Here is a 17377-nt window from a genome sequence, read left to right on the forward strand (position 1 = left end):
CTTCACCTTTAAAGTCCAGGATTCCAAAAGCCAAGGAGAACTGGCTACCACCCCCATGCTCTGTGTGCCCAGGACACCTGAATTCCCTGCCCAAACAGCCTGGAGCATGTTTACAGGACCTGACTGGCCTGTCCCCTAGTCTGGCCTCTCAAGTGTAGACCATGCCCACAGCCCATCGTTAGACCCACGGGGTGACCATCTACAGGGGCGTGGGTGTTGTGGCTGTGACGTAGATTACACACCACGGCTGGGGTGGCCACACCCCTGCATGTGAAGCCCCATGGTGAGGGATGTATCTGGGGCATGAAAAGAAGGGGCACAGTCTGCACGCCAGGGGCTGGGGCCATGGCCAGCTCTTTCTATGCATGACGCTCCAGCACAGAATTTCAAGGAGTTCTAGATTTGAACCTGGCCTTCCAGGTGGTTATGAAAGTGTAGCTTTTGAGTTTTGAGGCTAGAACATATTTATTTAGCAGTTGCTAGCTTGATTTGTAAGTTTCACATATCCGGGGTTGTGGGGGGGGCTGTCATTTATATTCCTGCCACACGTGTTAAGGGTGCGCCTGGGCCAGAGTGGGCTTGTTCTTTAACCAAAGGTTGGGCTCTGATAGTTTGGGGCTCAGGCAAAGAGGGAAGAGGAGGTGGGCCCAGACCCACAGATGCTCACAGGCCAGGGACGAGGGAGGGCTCCACGCCCAGGCAGGGAGGTAGGTCTAAGGCTTCTGAGTCTGGTGTCTGCAGCCTTCTAAAGAGAACTCCCTTAGGCTTTGGGAGACGGCATACTCTCTGGTTTTTTTACACTAACATTTATGGAATATGGCAGACTTTGTTCTAAATGTATTTCATGGATTGTCACGTTTAATCCTCCTGTAAGGCGGGTAATATTATCATTCCATTTCACAGATAAGAAAACAGACAAGGAGATTAAGCAATTTGCCCAAGGCACAGCCGGGATTCAGGCTCAGGAGTCCAAGTCTCAAGTCAGGCTCTTAACTGTACCCTACACTGCCTCCCACTCTGTGAGAACCGTGTGTGCATGTCCAGGACTCCATCGAGAACTTGAAGAAGCCTCTGACCCTCCCAACCCCCCAACCGTAGAGGGACCACTTGCTGTCATTCTCCCACACATTTAAAGACAGTTTTTGCGTCCTCATCTAAGCCTTCTTTTCCTGGCTGAACGTGCCCATCTTTTTGCTTTTCCTCATGTGACAGAGCTTCTACACTCTTTACCACCCAGCTTGCTCCTTAGTGGGGTCCCTCCATCCTGTCTCACTGTCTCTTTTGAAGTGTGGGACCCAGACCTGAAATCCATATTCAAGTTGTCTGATCTGCCCTGTGTGAGCAGAATTAGGCAATCGTTTCTCTCCATCATCCCCCTACAAACACAGCAAAAGACGGGATTAGCTTCGGGGGCAGCCAGACCCTCTTCGCAAACATTTGCTGGACACCCACTCTGGGAATGAGGGAGCCCTTGCCCTCAGGGAGTCCTGTGAAGGAGGCAGGTGGGAGAATTGGTCATCTGAACAAAACGTGGTGAGCGCCGTGAGGGGCCACAAGGAGTGAGTGCTCTGGGACAGGGTCCTCAGGCTCCACCCAGATGCAGCTGCCAAACCAGGTCTTTAAGAGTGATCTATCAGGTGATCTAGAGGGAGTGGGAACAGTGCATGCAGAGGCATGGAGGTGTGCAAGGACATGGCACATTCCAGATCCCATCCAGTGACTGGTAGCCATATCACATCTGGATCTGACCCTATGGAAGGACAGAGCATCCTGAAGGCAGAGGAGGGCCATGAGCCTCTGACCATGGCTTGATTCCTATTAACTCATATGGAGCTTTTAGTCCACTAAAAGCCTTGAGTCCTTTTCACCCTGGGTCATAGACTTGTTAAACCAAAGTCCATAACTTTCTATTTGTCCCAAGTAAGTTTCATACTGTTAGATTCTGCCCATTATTTCAGTTTGCCTGGGTCCTATTTCTGCATCTAAACTGTTAATTCTCTCTCCCAGTGCTGCATCATCTGCCCTTGATGTTACTGATAAAATATCCAAAACAGCAGGCTCGGGGCAGAGACTTGGTGCCCACCACTACAGACCTCCTTGGAGTTACAATCAATCAGCATTCCTCAGGTTATATATTTAATCAGCTACCAGTTCTTCCAAATAAAAGCATCTCTAGCTCAGTTTTCCAATTTTGTCTACAAGGAAGTCATGAGACATTATCAGCTGGCTTGCTGAGATCCAGATATACCACATCATCAGCATTTCCCTGATCTACCAGCCCGGCAGCCCCATTAGAAGAGGAAATGAGGTGAGACCCACATGATTTGTTTCAAGTGGACCCTGTAGCTCTTTTGGGATCTGTGTTCCTATTTTTAAGGGGCACAAACCATTTGCTCAATGGCATACACTCTAATTTTATTGGAGCTCCCTCATACCTGTGGGATTCTGCAGTTTGCAGAATCTAAAGTGTCCTCCCTTTTGAAAACTAGGACTTTTGCCCACCCTTGGGGCTCTCTCACATTTGCATGGTCTGTGAAAGATTAACAACAGCCACAGAGCAAGCTGGGTGCCCTCACTCTCCCAGGTCTGGGCTTGGGCTGGGTGCACTGGTTGGGGAAGGGGATCTGGACTCCCTTCCAACCCTGTCCTGCTCCTCAGGTATCTTCTCACCAACGTTGGGTTCCAATCCCAACTCAGTAAAGCTATTTTTTCCTCTCCAGATGGAAGATTATTTTTGAAAGAGAAAAGGGCAACAGGAGTTTGGCATTTTGTCATACTCTCTTTAGTACTTTGTACTGCAGGCTAAAGAGTTTGAACTTGATGTGCTAAGCAGAGAAGTCACTGAAGATTTTTGAAAGACGGAGTGACGTGATCCTATTTTAGGTGAGAAGTTTTAAGGTTTCTGACTGTTTCACATCATTAGTAATTGCTCTTAGCATCAACACTGAACACTAGCAGTTTCCTATAAGCATGACAGGCAGTGCAAAAATATACTAGCTAAGGTGGACTATTTTATCTTTAGAGTGAGGCAGAAAGGGGAAGGGGCTCTAAGTAGGTTTTGGAGTCCGATAGACCTGGGTTTAAATACCAACTCCACCATTTAAAGGCCGGGGACCTTAAACAAGCATCTTACCACCTCTAAGCCTCAGTTTTCTCATCTGTAAAATGGGAATAAATAATTGTACCCTCCTCACAGAGTGGATATGAGGATGGAGATAATGAGTGTCAGTGCCTGGGTCCACAGAGAGAGTAAGTGCTCGATAAGCTGTCCTTCGCTGGAACCCTTCAGCTGCAGTGTTATGATTACACAGTGGTTACCTTGCAGGATTCCCAAGAGCCCCAAGACCAGAGGGTGTACTCCTACAGCAGCCTGAGGGGAGTGGGGCTCCGTGGAAGCAGCTGCCACCCAGACGTGGAGGTGGTGCCTGCTTGCTGCACGGCTCTGAGCTGATGCCTGCCAAGGCAGGGCCCCAACCCCTGAGTGACCTGCAGGGGAGGCTGGCACCAAATTTCTAGACTCCTGGTCTCCCGTCCCACCCTAATTGGCTCCACCTGGGTGAGTGTTTTGTCAGGAGTGGTAGGGTTAATGGCTGGAAGAACCGGTTTTAAAATGCACTCTCAGGAGTTGGTCTGGGTGACGCTTCAGAGGAGACTGGAGGCTGGATGGGAGGCGCCAGGCCCTAGAACTGGCGTGCACCACAGGGCCCTGCCTGAGGTACCCACAGCTTCCTGCACGTGTGGCCTACCACCCCCCACACACCTGGGTTACCTCCTCCCACCCAGTGTGGGTGTGCAGAGAAGGCAAATGAAATAGGCCTGGGGAGGAATTGTTGGGGAGGTGTCAGCCACCCCTCATCCTACTGTCATTGCAAGCTGAGCAGAATGGCTTTGGATAGTGCACGAGGCTACTCTGACTTCTAGCCCGGGAAGGGCCCGTTCAGGCCATCAGCTTATCCTGGCCAGAAGTAGCCACATTTTCTTTTCACTGAACAATCTCCATCCCAATGCCCAGTTCTTTCACTACAACATGAATTCTCCCATACCCGCTTCAACCCTGTCAAGAATCCCGGAACTTTCTAAACACATAGCATATTGGGCAAAACGCCGAGGGCTTCCACAGGATGACTCGTTCAGTCCTCACCCTATGCCTGTGATGTGAGTACTATTACTGCCCCCATTCTACAGATGAGGAAACTGAGGCACTTGAGAGCTCAGGTACCTTGCTCAAAGCCACATAGCTAAGCAAGTGGCAGAGATAGGATATGAACTCTTGAAATCTTGCCCTACACTGTATTCTATTTCCTCTCTTGTGATAAAAAGCTGGGGACTTGGAGACCTGGCAGGGACAACTGCCAGTCACTGAGCCTCAATCCACATCCTCTGGGCAACTTATCCAAGTAAAAATAACCCCAGACTCTCTAGTGACCAGGTTAATTTGGACCTCCAGGACCTCTGGAGCCAGGATGTAGGCAGAGCAGAACCCACTCTGTCCCCCACCCTCACTGCCCCCTACACACACACACGCACACACACACACACACCCCTTGCACTCCTCCTCTTGCATCCGGGCAGAAACCATAGCCCTTGGCCACTGGAGCATTAACTGTCTTTATTGAAAATGTGGTAAAATAAATATGTATATTATATCTATCTATCTAAATAGATAGATATATAGATACATAAAATATATATATGTAACAAAATTTACCTTCTTAACCATTTTTCGGTGGATAGTTCAGCAGTGTTAATATATTCACATTGTTGTGAAACAGATCTCCAGACCATTTCCAACTTGCAAACCTGAAACTATACCCATTAAACAGCAACCCCCCTTTTCCCTCCCCCTTCACCAGACCCTAGAAACTACCAGGCACCTTTCTGTCTCTATGAGTTTGACTATTTTAGATACCTCATATAAGTGAAGTCATATGGTATTTTGTCTTTTTGTGATGGGCTTATTTCATTTAGCAAAATGTCCTCTGTGTTCATCATATTCTAGCATGTGACAGGATGTCCTTCCTTTTTCTTTAATGATTAATTTCTTTTATTTCTGATTTAAAAACATAATATGAAAAGACTTTTCACTCTCCCTTCTCATAAAATGTCTATTTAAAACCGCTTCCAGCCAACTTCTACACTATCTTCCCAGAACCGCATAACCACACTCTCCATCCTCGCGCCGCCCCCCCCGCCCCCAAGCTCTATGTGACTGCACAGAATCACAGGACACTCTCTTCTGCTGAACATCTAGAATGCCAGGGAATGCTCTCGACACACCATTTACAACCCACAGAACTCGAGCAAAGCGTCCTTTCGTTTGGCCACATCACAGAATTTCCTGGCTTATGATCTCCTGATCTTTTTCTAGCATGTGATTCCAGCAAACTGACCCATTATGCCTAAATTTAAGTTGCAAATATTTCTATGCCCAGAGCCAATTTCCTCTAATTGCATCTTGCCTTTTTTTTTATTTAACATCTTTATTGGAGTATAATTGCTTTACAATGTTGTATTAGTTGCTTCTCTATAACAAAGTGAATCAGCTATACATATACATATATCCCCACATCGCCTCCCTCTTGCGGCTCCCTCCCACCCTCCCTATCCCACCCCTCTAGGTGGTCACAAAGCACTGAACTGATCTCCCTGTGCTATGCGGCTGCTTCCCACTAGCTATCTATTTTACATTTGGTAGTGTATATATCTCCATGCCACTCTCTCACTTCGTCCCAGCTTACCCTTCCCCTTTGCCGTGTCCTCAAGTCCATTCTCTACATCTGCATCTTTATTCCTGTCCTGCCCCTAGGTTCTTCAGAACCTTTTTTTTTTTTTTAGATTCCATATATATGTGTTAGCATACGGTATTTGTTTTTCTCTTTCTGACTTACTTCACTCTGTATGACAGTCTCTAGATCCATCCACCTCACTACAAATAACTCAATTTTGTTTCTTTTGATGGCTGAGTAATATTCCATTGTATATATGTGCCACATCTTCTTTATCCATTCATCTGTCGATGGACACTTAGGTTGCTTCCATGTCTTGACTATTGTAAATAATGCTGCAATGAACACCGTGGTATATGACTCTTTTTGAATTATGGTTTTCTCAGGGTATATGCCCAGTAGTGGGATTGCTGGGTTATATGGTAGTTCTGTTTTTAGTTTTTTAAGGAACCTCCACACTGTTCTCCATAGTGGCTGTATCAATTTACATTCCCACCAACAGTGCAAGAGGGTTCCCTTTTCTCCATATCCTCTCCAGCATTTATTGTTTGTAGATTTTCTGATGATGGCCATTCTGACTGGTGTGAGGGGATACCTCATTGTAGTTTTGATTTGCATTTCTCTAATGATTAGTGATGTTGAGCATCCTTTCATGTGTTTGTTGGCAATCTATATATCTTCTTTGGAGAAATGTCTATTTAGGTCTTCTGCCCATTTTTGGATTGGGTTGTTTGTTTTTTTGATATTGAGCTGTATGAGCTGCCTGTATACTTTGGAGATTAATCCTTTGTCAGTTGCTTCGTTTGTAAATATTTTCTCCCATTCTGAGGGCTGTCTTTTCGTCTTGTTTATGGTTTCCTTTGCTGTGCAAAAGCTTTTCAGTTTCATTAGGTCCCATTTGTTTATTTTTGTTTTTATTTCCATTTCTCTAGGAGGTGGATCAAAAAGGATCTTGCTGTGATTTATGTCATAGAGTGTTCTGCCTATGTTTTCCTCTAAAAGTTGTATAGTGTCTGGCCTTACATTTAGGTCTTTAATCCATTTTTAGTTTATTTTTGTATATGGTGTTAGGGAGTGTTCTAATTTCATTCTTTTACATGTATCTGTCCAATTTTCCCAGCACCACTTATTGAAGAGGCTGTCTTTTCTCCACTGTATATGCTTGCCTCCTTTATCAAATATAAAGTGACCATAGGTGCGTGGGTTTATCTCTGGGCTTTCTATCCTGTTCCATTGATCTATATTTCTGTTTTTGTGCCAGTACCATACTGTCTTGATTACTGTAGCTTTGTAGTATAGTCTGAAGTCCGGGAGCCTGATTCCTCCAGCTCCGTTTTTCTTTCTCAAGATTGCTTTGGCTATTCTGGGTCTTTTGTGTTTCCATACAAATTGTGAAATTTTTTGCTCTAGTTCTGTGAAAAATGCCATTGGTAATTTGATAGAGATTGCATTGAATCTGTAGATTGCTTTGGGTAGTATAGCCATTTTCACAATGTTGATTCTTCCAATCCAAGAACATGGTATATCTCTCCATCTGTTTGTATCATCTTTAATTTCTTTCATCAGTGTCTTATAGTTTTCTGCATACAGGTCTTTTGTCTCCTTAGGTAGGTTTATTCCTAGGTATTTTATTCTTTCTGTTGCAATGGTAAAAGGGAGTGTTTCCTTAATTTCTCTTTCAGATTTTTCATCATTAGTGTATAGGAATGCAAGAGATTTCTGTGCATTAATTTTGTATCCTGCTACTTTACCAAATTCATTGATTAGCTCTAGTAGTTTGCTGGTGGCATCTTTTTTTTTTTTTCCATTGGTATCACTTTTTATTTTTATTTTTTTTCACACACACTGTATTTTATTTTTACAAGAGATAAATAGACTGACACCAAGCATTGTACATGGATGACCACAACAAAAGCAACAATGACTGCAATTACCAAACATGAAACACACTCATGCTATGTCATAATATTGACATTCAGTCCAGTAATCCTCCACTGTAACAGCTCCTTTACTTTGCAGTGAAAATTGATTTGTATATTCTTTGCCTCTGAGTCCTTGTGGGATTTTTTCTTTTTTAAATTCAAACAGAAAGTCACAAAAATTATACTCATCCTCATCAGTTCACTCAGTCCCATGTAATTAATTTTTTTTTTCATCTTGATCTTTTGTTAGCACTTTTATGAGTTCATCAGTTTTTCATTAGAGTTCTGAAAATGCTTATTCATTCAGTTCAGCAGTACAGTCAGTTACCAGAAACCTGTACTTGTCAGAGTCTTTGCCATGAATTTCCTGAAGATGAAACCCTTTTATAGGAACATATTTACAAAAGCATCAGAGTACACCCAGAACTGTCTGTAAATGACAAAAGACTTAAAAATGACCACGGTTAAAGATTTGATGAAACTTCATAATAATGCAGTTGACAAGAAAATTAGTTATTTCTGAGATATACATTTTAAAGTAATAACTAGGATTATGACTTATAACATTATACCAGAACATATAAGATTTTTAGAAATTTCATGTAATGTCTGAAACATTTATATTAACATATTTCCATACAAATAACCCAATGAAAGTTTAGTATTAGTTGTTTTGATTGTTTGTTTATACTGCAGGTTCTCATTAGTCATCAATTTTATACACATCAGTGTATACATGTCAATCCCAATCGCCCAATTCAGCACACCACCATCCCCACCCCACTGCAGTTTTCCCCCCTTGGTGTCCATATGTCTGTTCTCTACATCTGTGTCTCAACTTCTGCCCTGCAAACCAGCTCATCTGTACCATTTTTCTAGGTTCCACATACATGCGTTAATATACAATATTTGTTTTTCTCTTTGACTTACTTCACTCTGTATGACAGTCTCTAGATCCATCCATGTCTCAGTAAATGACTCAAATTCGTTCCTTTTTATGGCTGAGTAATATTCCATTGTATATATGTACCACAACTTCTTTATCCATTCGTCTGTTGATGGGCATTTAGGTTGCTTCCATGACCTGGCTATTGTAAATAGTGCTGCAATGAACATTCGGGTGCATGTGTCTTTTTGAATTACGGTTTTCTCTGGGTATATGCCCAGTAGTGGGATTGCTGGGTCACATGGTAATTCTATTTTTAGTTTTTTAAGGAACCTCCATATTGTTCTCCATAGTGGCTGTATCAATTTACATTCCCACCAACAGTGCAAGAGGGTTCTCTTTTCTCCACACCCTCTCCAGCATTTGTTGTTTGTAGATTTTCTGATGATGCCCATTCGAACTGGTGTAAGGTGATACCTCATTGTAGTTTTGATTTGCAGATGACATGATACTATACATAGAGAATCCTAAAACTGCCACCAGAAAACTGCTAGAGCTAATTAATGAATATGGTAAAGTTGCAGGATACAAAATTAATGCACAGAAATCTCTTGCATTCCTATACACTAATGATGAAAAATCTGAAAGAGAAATTATGGAAACACTCCCATTTACCATTGCAACAAAAAGAATAAAATACCTAGGAATAAACCTACCTAGGGAGACAAAAGACCTGTATGCAGAAAACTATAAGACACTGATGAAAGAAATTAAAGATGATACCAACAGATGGAGAGATATACCATGTTCTTGGATTGGAAGAATCAACACTGTGAAAATGACTGTACTACCCAAAGCAATCTACAGATTCAATGCAATCCCTATCAAATTACCAATGGCATTTTTTACGGAGCTAGAACAAATCATCTTAAAATTTGTATGGAGACACAAAAGACCCCAAATAGCCAAAGCAGTCTTGAGGCAAAAAAACGGAGCTGGAGGAATCAGACTCCCTGACTTCAGACTATACTACAAAGCTACAGTAATCAAGACAATATGGTACTGGCACAAAAACAGAAACTTAGACCAATGGAACAAGATAGAAAGCCCAGAGATAAACCCACGCACCTATGGTCAACTAATCTATGACAAAGGAGGCAAAGATATACAATGGAGAAAAGACAGTCTCTTCAATAAGTGGTGCTGGGAAAACTGGACAGCTACATGTAAAAGAACGAAATTAGAACACTCTTTTAACACCATACACAAAAATAAACTCAAAATGGATTAAAGACCTAAATGTAAGACCAGACACTATAAAACTCTTAGAGGAAAACATAGGAAGAACACTCTTTGACATAAATCACAGCAAGATCTTTTTTGATCCACCTCCTAGAGTAATGGAAATAAAAACAAAAATAAACAAATGGGACCTAATGAAACTTAAAAGCTTTTGCACAGCAAAGGAAACCATAAACAAGACGAAAAGACAACCCTCAGAATGGAAGAAAATATTTGCAAACGAATCAACGGACAAAGGCTTAATCTCCAAAATATATAAACAGCTCATTCAGCTCAATTTTAAAGAAACAAACACCCCAATCCAAAAATGGGCAGAAGACCTAAATAGACATTTCTCCAAAGAAGACATACAGACGGCCACGAAGCACATGAAAAGATGCTCAACATCACTAATTATTAGAGAAATGCTGGTGGCATCTTTACGATTCTCTATGTATAGTATCATGTCATCGGCAAACAGTGACAGCTTTACTTCTTCTTTTCTGATCTGGATTTCTTTTATTCTTTTTCTTCTCTTTTATTTCTTTTTCTTCTCTGATTGCTGTGGCTAAAACTTCCAAAACTATGTTGAATAACAGTGGTGAGAGTGGACAACCTTGTCTTGTTCCTGATCTTAGAGGAAATGGTTTCAGTTTTTCACCATTGACAATGATGTTGGCTGTGGGTTTGTCATATATGGCCTTTATTATGTTGAGGTAAGTTCCCCCTATGCCTACTTTCTGGAGGGTTTTTATCATAAATGAGTGTTGAATTCTGTCAAAAGCTTTTTGTGCATCTATTGAGATTGTCATATGGTTTTTCTCCTTCACTTTGTTAATATGGTTTATCACATCGATTGATTTGCGTATACTGAAGAATCCTTGCATTCCTGGGATAAACCCCACTTGATCATGGTGTATGATCCTTTCAATGTGCTGTTAGATTCTGTTTGCTAGTATTTTGTTGAGGATTTTTTCATCTATGTTCATCAGTGATATTGGCCTGTAGTTTTCTTTTTTTGTGACAATTTTGTCTGGTTTTGGCATCAAGGTGATGGTGGCCTCATTGAATGAGTTTGGGAGTGTTCCTCCCTCTGCTATATTTTGGAAGAGTTTGAGAGGATAGGTGTTAGCTTTTCTCTAAATGTTTGATGGAATTTGCCTGTGAAGCCATCTTGTCCTGGGCTTTTGTTTGTTGGAAGATTTTTCATCACAGTTTCAATTTCAGTGCTTGTGATTGGTCTGCTTATATTTTCTGTTTCTTCCTGGTTCAGTCTCGGAAGGTTGTGCTTTTCTAAGAATTTGTCCATTTCTTCCAGGTTGTCCATTTTATTGGCATAGAGTTGCTTGCAGTAATCTCTCACGATCCTTTGCATTTCTGCAGTGTCAGTTGTTACTTCTCCTTTTTCATTTCTAAATCTGTTGATTTGAGTCTTTTCCCTTTTTTTCTTGTTGAGTCTGACTAATGGTTTATCACTTTTGTTTACCTTGTCAAAGAACCAGCTTTTAGTTTTATTGATCTTTGCTACTGTTTCCTTCATTTCTTTTTCATTTATTTCTGATCTTTATGATTTATTTCCATCTGCTAACTTTGGGGTTTTTTTGTTCTTCTTTCTCTAATTGCTTTAGGTGTAAGTTTAGGTTGTTTATTTGAGATGTTTCTTGTTTCTTGAGGTAGGATGGTATTGCTATAAACTTCCTTCTTAGAACTGGTTTTGCTGCATCCCATAGGTTTTGGGTCATCGTGTTTTCATTGTCATTTGTTTCTAGGTATTTTTTGATTTCCTCTTTGATATCTTCAGGGATCGCTTGGTTATTTAGTAGTGTATTGTTTAGCCTCCATGTGTTTGTATTTTTCACAGATTTTTTCCCTGTAATTGATATCTAGTCTCATAGCATTGTGGTCGGAAAAGATACTCGATACGATTTCAATTTTCCTAAATTTACCAAGGCTTGATTTGTGACCCAAGATATGATCTATCCTGGAGAATGTTCCATGAGCACTTGAGGAGAAAGTGTATTCTGTTGTTTTTGGACGGAATGTCCTATAAATGTCAATTAAGTCCATCTTGTTTAATGTATCATTTAAAGCTTGTGTTTCCTTATTTATTTTCATTTTGGATGATCTATCCATTGGTGAAAGTAGGGTGTTAAAGTTCCCTATTATGATTGTGTTACTTTCGATTTCCCCTTTTATGGCTGTTAGCATTTGCCTTATGTATTGAGGTGCTCCTATGTTGGGTGCATAATTATTTACAAGTGTTATATCTTCTTCTTGGATTGATCCCTTGATCAATACTTAGTGTCCTTCTTTGTCTCTTGTAATAGTCTTTATTTTAAAGTCATTTTGTCTGATATGAGAATTGCTACTCCAGCTTTCTTTAGATTTCCATTTGCATGGAATATCTTTTTCATCCCCTCACTTTCAGTCTGTATGTGTCCCTAGGTCTGAAGTGGGTCTCTTGTAGACAGCATATATATGGGTCTTGTTTCTGTAACCATTCAGCCAGTCTATGTCTTTTGGTTGGAGCATTTAATCCATTTACATTTAAGGTAGTTATTGATATGTGTGTTTCTATTACCATTTTCTTAATTGTTTTGGGTTTGTTATTGTTGGTGTTTTCCTTCTCTTGTGTCTCCTGCCTAGAGAAGTTCCTTTAGCATTTGCTGTAAAGCTGGTTTGGTGGTGCTGAATTCTCTTAGCTTTTGCTTGTCTGTAAAGTTTTTAATTTCTCCGTCGAATCTGAATGAGATCCTTGCTGGGTAGAGTAATCTTGGTTGTAGGTTTTTCTCTCTCATCACTTTAAGTATGTCCTGCCACTCCCTTCTGGCTTGCAGAGTTTCTGCTGAAAGATCGGCTGTCAACCTTATGGGGATTCCTTTGTATGTTATTTGTTGCTTTTCCCTTGCTGCTTTTAGTATTTTTTCTTTGTATTTAATTTTTCATAGTTTAATTAATATGTGTCTTGGTGTGTTTCTCCTTGTATTTATCCTGTATGGGACTCTCTGTGCTTCCTGGACTTGATTGACTTTTTTTTTTTAAATAAATTTATTTATTTATTTTTGGCTGCGTTGGGTCTTCATTGCTACGCGCAGGCTTTCTCTAGTTGCAGCGAGCGGGGGTTACTCTTCGTTGCAGTGTGCAGGCTTCTCATTGCGGTGGCTTCTCTTGTTGCAGAGCATGGGCTCTAGGGGAGCGGGCTTCAGTAGTTGTGGTGCGTGGGCTCTAGAGCGCAGGCTCAGTAGTTGTGGCCCAGGGGCTTAGTTGCTCCGCGGCATGTGGGATCCTCCCAGACCAGGGCTCGAACCCATTTCCCCTGCATTGGCAGGCGGATTCTTAACCACTGCGCCACCAGGGAAGTCCCTTGATTGACTATTTACTTTCCCATATTAGGGAAATTTTCAACTATAATCTCTTCAGATATTTTCTCAGTCCCTTTTTTTTTTTTTCTCTTCTTCTTCTGGGACCCCTATAATTCAAATGTTGGTGCGTTTAACGTTTTCCCAGAGGTCTCTGTGACTGTCCTCAATTCTTTTCATTCTTTTTTCTTTATTCTGCTCTGCAGTAGTTATTTCCACTATTTTATCTTCCAGGTCACTTATCCGTTCTTCTGCCTCAGTTATTCTGCCATTGATTCCTTCTAGAGAATTTTTAATTTCATTTATTATGTTGTTCATCATTGTTTGTTTGCTCTTTAGTTCTAGGTTAAACATTTCTTGTATTTTCTCCATTCTATTTCCAAGATTTTGGATCATCTTTACTATCATTACTCTGAATTCTTTTTCAGGTAGACTGCCTATTTCCTCTTCATTTGTTTGGTCTGGTGGGTTTTTACCTTGCTCCTTCATCTGCTGTGTATTTCTCTGTCTTCTCATCTTGCTTAACTTACTGTGTTTGGGGTCTCCTTTTCGCAGGCTGCAGGTTCATAGTTCCCGTTGTTTTTGGTGTCTGCCCTCAGTGGGTAAGGTTGGTTCAGTGGGTTGTGTAGGCTTCCTGGTGGAGGGGACTGGTACTTGTGTTCTGGTGGATGAGGCTGGGTCTTGTCTTTCTGGTGGGCAGGACCACGTCCAGTGGTGTGTTTTGGGGTGTCTGTGAACTTATTATGATTTTAGGCAGCCTCTCTGCTAATAGGTGGGGTTGTGTTCCTGTCTTGCTAGTTGTTTGGCATAGGATGTCCAGCACTGTAGTTTGCTGGTCGTTGGGTGGAGCTGGGTCTTCGCGTTGAGATGGAGATCTCTGAGAGAGCTTTCGCCGTTTGATATTACGTGGGGCCAGGATGTCCCCCACGTCCTGAACTTGGCTCGATGTCCTGAACTCAGTGGACCAATGTCCCGAACTCAGCTCTCCCACCTCAGAGGCTCAGGCCTGACACCCGGCCGGAGCACCAAGACCCTGTCAGCCACATGGCTCAGAAGAAAAGGGAGAAAAAGAAAGAAAGGAAGGAAGGAAGGAAGGAAGGAAGGAAGGAAGGAAGGAAGGAAGGAGGGAGGGAAGGAAGGAAAGAAAATAAAGTTATTAAAATAAAAAAAAATGTTATTAAAAATTAAAAAATTAAAAAGTAATTTAAAAAAAGAAAGAAGGATGGAAGAGAGCAACCAAACCAAAAAACAAATCCAGCAATGATAACAAGCACTAAAAACTATACTAAAAAAAAACAAAAACAAAAAAACGGACAGACAGAACCCTAGGGCAAATGGTAAAAGCAAAGCTTTTGGGAAGTCTGAGGTCTTCTGCCAGCGTTCAGTAGGTGTTCTGTAGGAGCCATTCCTCACGTAGATGTATTTTTGATGTATTTGTGGGGAGGAAGGTGATCTCCATGTCTTACTCCTCCACCATCTTGAAGCTATCTGTGTCCTTCCTTTTTAAGGCTGAATAATATTTCATTGTCTGTATACACCACCTTTTGTTTATCCATTCATCTATTGGATTTATCCTGTATGGGACTCTCTGTGCTTCCTGGACTTGACTGACTACTGATTGTCAATCTAGAGCATCTATTGATGGACACCTGGGTGGCTTCCACCTCTTGTCTATTGTGAATAGTGCTGCTGTGAACATTGGTGTGCAAATATCTCTTTGAGACCCTGTTTTCAATTCTTTTGGCTACATACGCACAAGTGGGGATTGTTGGATCATATGGTAGTTCTATTTTTAATTTTTTTAGAACCTCCAGATTGTTTTCCATAGAAGCGTCACCATTTTACAGTCCCACAAACAGCACACAAACTTTCCAATTTTTCCACAACCATGCCAACTCTTGTTATTTTCTGGAGTGTGTGTGTGTGTGTGTGTGTGTGTGTTACCATCCTGTTGGGTGTGAGGTGTGGAGCCTTAACTCTTGAACATGGAGTCCTGCACACCTGACTGAGGCTTGGGTCTCCCAGTGCCAGGATTGAGACTCACACATGACAACAAGAGCTCCTTTTACATTTTCCTCATGACCAAAGAAGTCAAGTGATTCTTGCAGACTTGCTGAAAAGCCTTTTTTGGGCATTACAGCTTCATCTTAGAGAATCCCTGAGGAACTGCTATGGTTCAGTAAACTTTCCTGGGTGAGCAGTGTTTTCAGTGGGTGTTGGGTAGACATTAATGATCACAGAATGTAAGCTCCATGCAGCCAGAGACATTTGTCTTGGTCATCTCTGCATCCCCAGCACTTGGCACATAGTACGCGCTCAAAAATATTTGTTGAATAAACAAAGAAATGGGTAGCTTTCGAAGACTGTGGAAAGCAGTCCCTCTGAGCTAATGTGGTCCACAATGGTGGCCTTTTGCAGCCTACCTTTGGTGGCTTGCAGACTGTTTTTCATGATAGCCCTGAATGTCCCTCCCTCATTGCTCTAAAGCATTATGCACCTGGCTTCCAGCTGCCAGCCCATTCCTGTCACCCCCTTCTCTTGAGAATGACTCTGCACTTCGTTGTTCTGACGAGGCCGACAGGAAGAGAGGTTTTTAAAGTTTGAGAAGGGATGCCTTAGAGAGAGGTTTTGGCAGGCAGTGATAAATTGTCAGCTTTGCTTCTAGAAAAACAAAGTATATCTGTCCTCACTCCTTGCAGGGAATGTTTTTAAGGATCTCAGCACTTTTTTGTGCAAACAGTGAGATCTAGCAGTCCACCAACCCCACTGCCAGACACAAAGACACTTTAGTGGGGAAAGAGAATGAGGGGGTTTCAAGCTAATACAGACACAACAAAATTTGTTTCCTCCAGGATAGTATGAGGAAAGGGCAACAACTGTGAGGACAGTTTATGCCAGGCCCGATGTCACAGTCTAAGGAATTCAGTGAGAGAACCCTTATTGTGGGTTTGGCATTGTTCTCAGTGCTTTACACGTACTAACTCATTTAATCCTCCCATCAATCTTGAGGGATGTATATTAATGTCATGCCCATTGTACAGATGGGAAAACCAAGCCACTGAGAAATTAGGTCACCTGCCCACGGTCACACAGCTGGCTTGATTTGGATCCAGATGTGTAGTTCCAGAGTCTGGGCTCTTAACTGTGAACTATGCTGGCTCTGTTTAGTCGGTTACCAATTCATTTGTTAATTCAACAACCACTTATAGAGAGCCTACTACCTGGCAGGGATCACGCCCAGCAGTGAACAAAACACAAGCCTCACCCTCCAAGGTTTTCAGTGTAACAAGGAGGTCTGCTCCAGAGGCATCTGGTATGAGAAAGGAAACCAGGGTTAGTGGGAATCCAGACCCACAAATTGCCAAACCAAATTCAAATTCATTTAGCGATCAAGAGAGTCCTGACAAACTACTTCTTAGGAGCCAAAATGTAATCTTCTTTGAAGAAAACAGCAGTAAGTATAGGTGTGTTTTAAATGGTGACTCTGGGCTCGGGAAGAGACTTTGGAACATACCAACCAATACGGGGCGCTGCTGATGCCACTGCCACGCCCTTCACGCCAGCCCCACCTGCCCACCCAAGAACCAAGTAACGCCAAGGTTTCCTCATGAATATGCCAAATGAAGCCATGAGACATATCAACTGAGAGTAATATCAGCGAATTCCTGCACTGGAGTAGGATGAAAGGAACTTCTGGGGCTGCCCTTACCTTCTCCGGGGAGACCAGCCAAGTAGCACTTTCTCTCAACTCAAATAAACCATGGGTTTTGTGTGTGTGCAAACTTAAAAACCAGAAAGGCAAATACCCTGCATTCCACAGACATGCTGGGGAGAGATGAACATTCGTGTCTCTGCTTGCGGGGCAGCGGGCAGTTTGGAGCGCACACCTGGGTTTCATCCCCGCCCCATGGCTCATTCAGGCAAATCCCCGTCTCTCCTTCAGTCTCCACATCTGTAAAATGGGACTAATTTCTAAGCCTATACCCCTTCTGCATGGGGTGGATGTAAGGATGAAAGGAGAGAATCTTATTGAGTATTTAGTACAGTGCATGGTCACAGAGAGGCACCAGAAGTGTTAGCTATTGTTATTATCTTATATTATCTGCAAATAATTTCACCGGCTTTGAAATTCACTACATTTAAATATGCTGTGAACACGTTATGAGAGCGTTTGTTCTATGTTGCTCGAAGTTAAAGCATTAT

This window comes from Balaenoptera ricei, chromosome 12, assembly GCF_028023285.1.
Source record: "Balaenoptera ricei isolate mBalRic1 chromosome 12, mBalRic1.hap2, whole genome shotgun sequence".
Taxonomy (NCBI): Eukaryota; Metazoa; Chordata; class Mammalia; order Artiodactyla; family Balaenopteridae; genus Balaenoptera; species Balaenoptera ricei.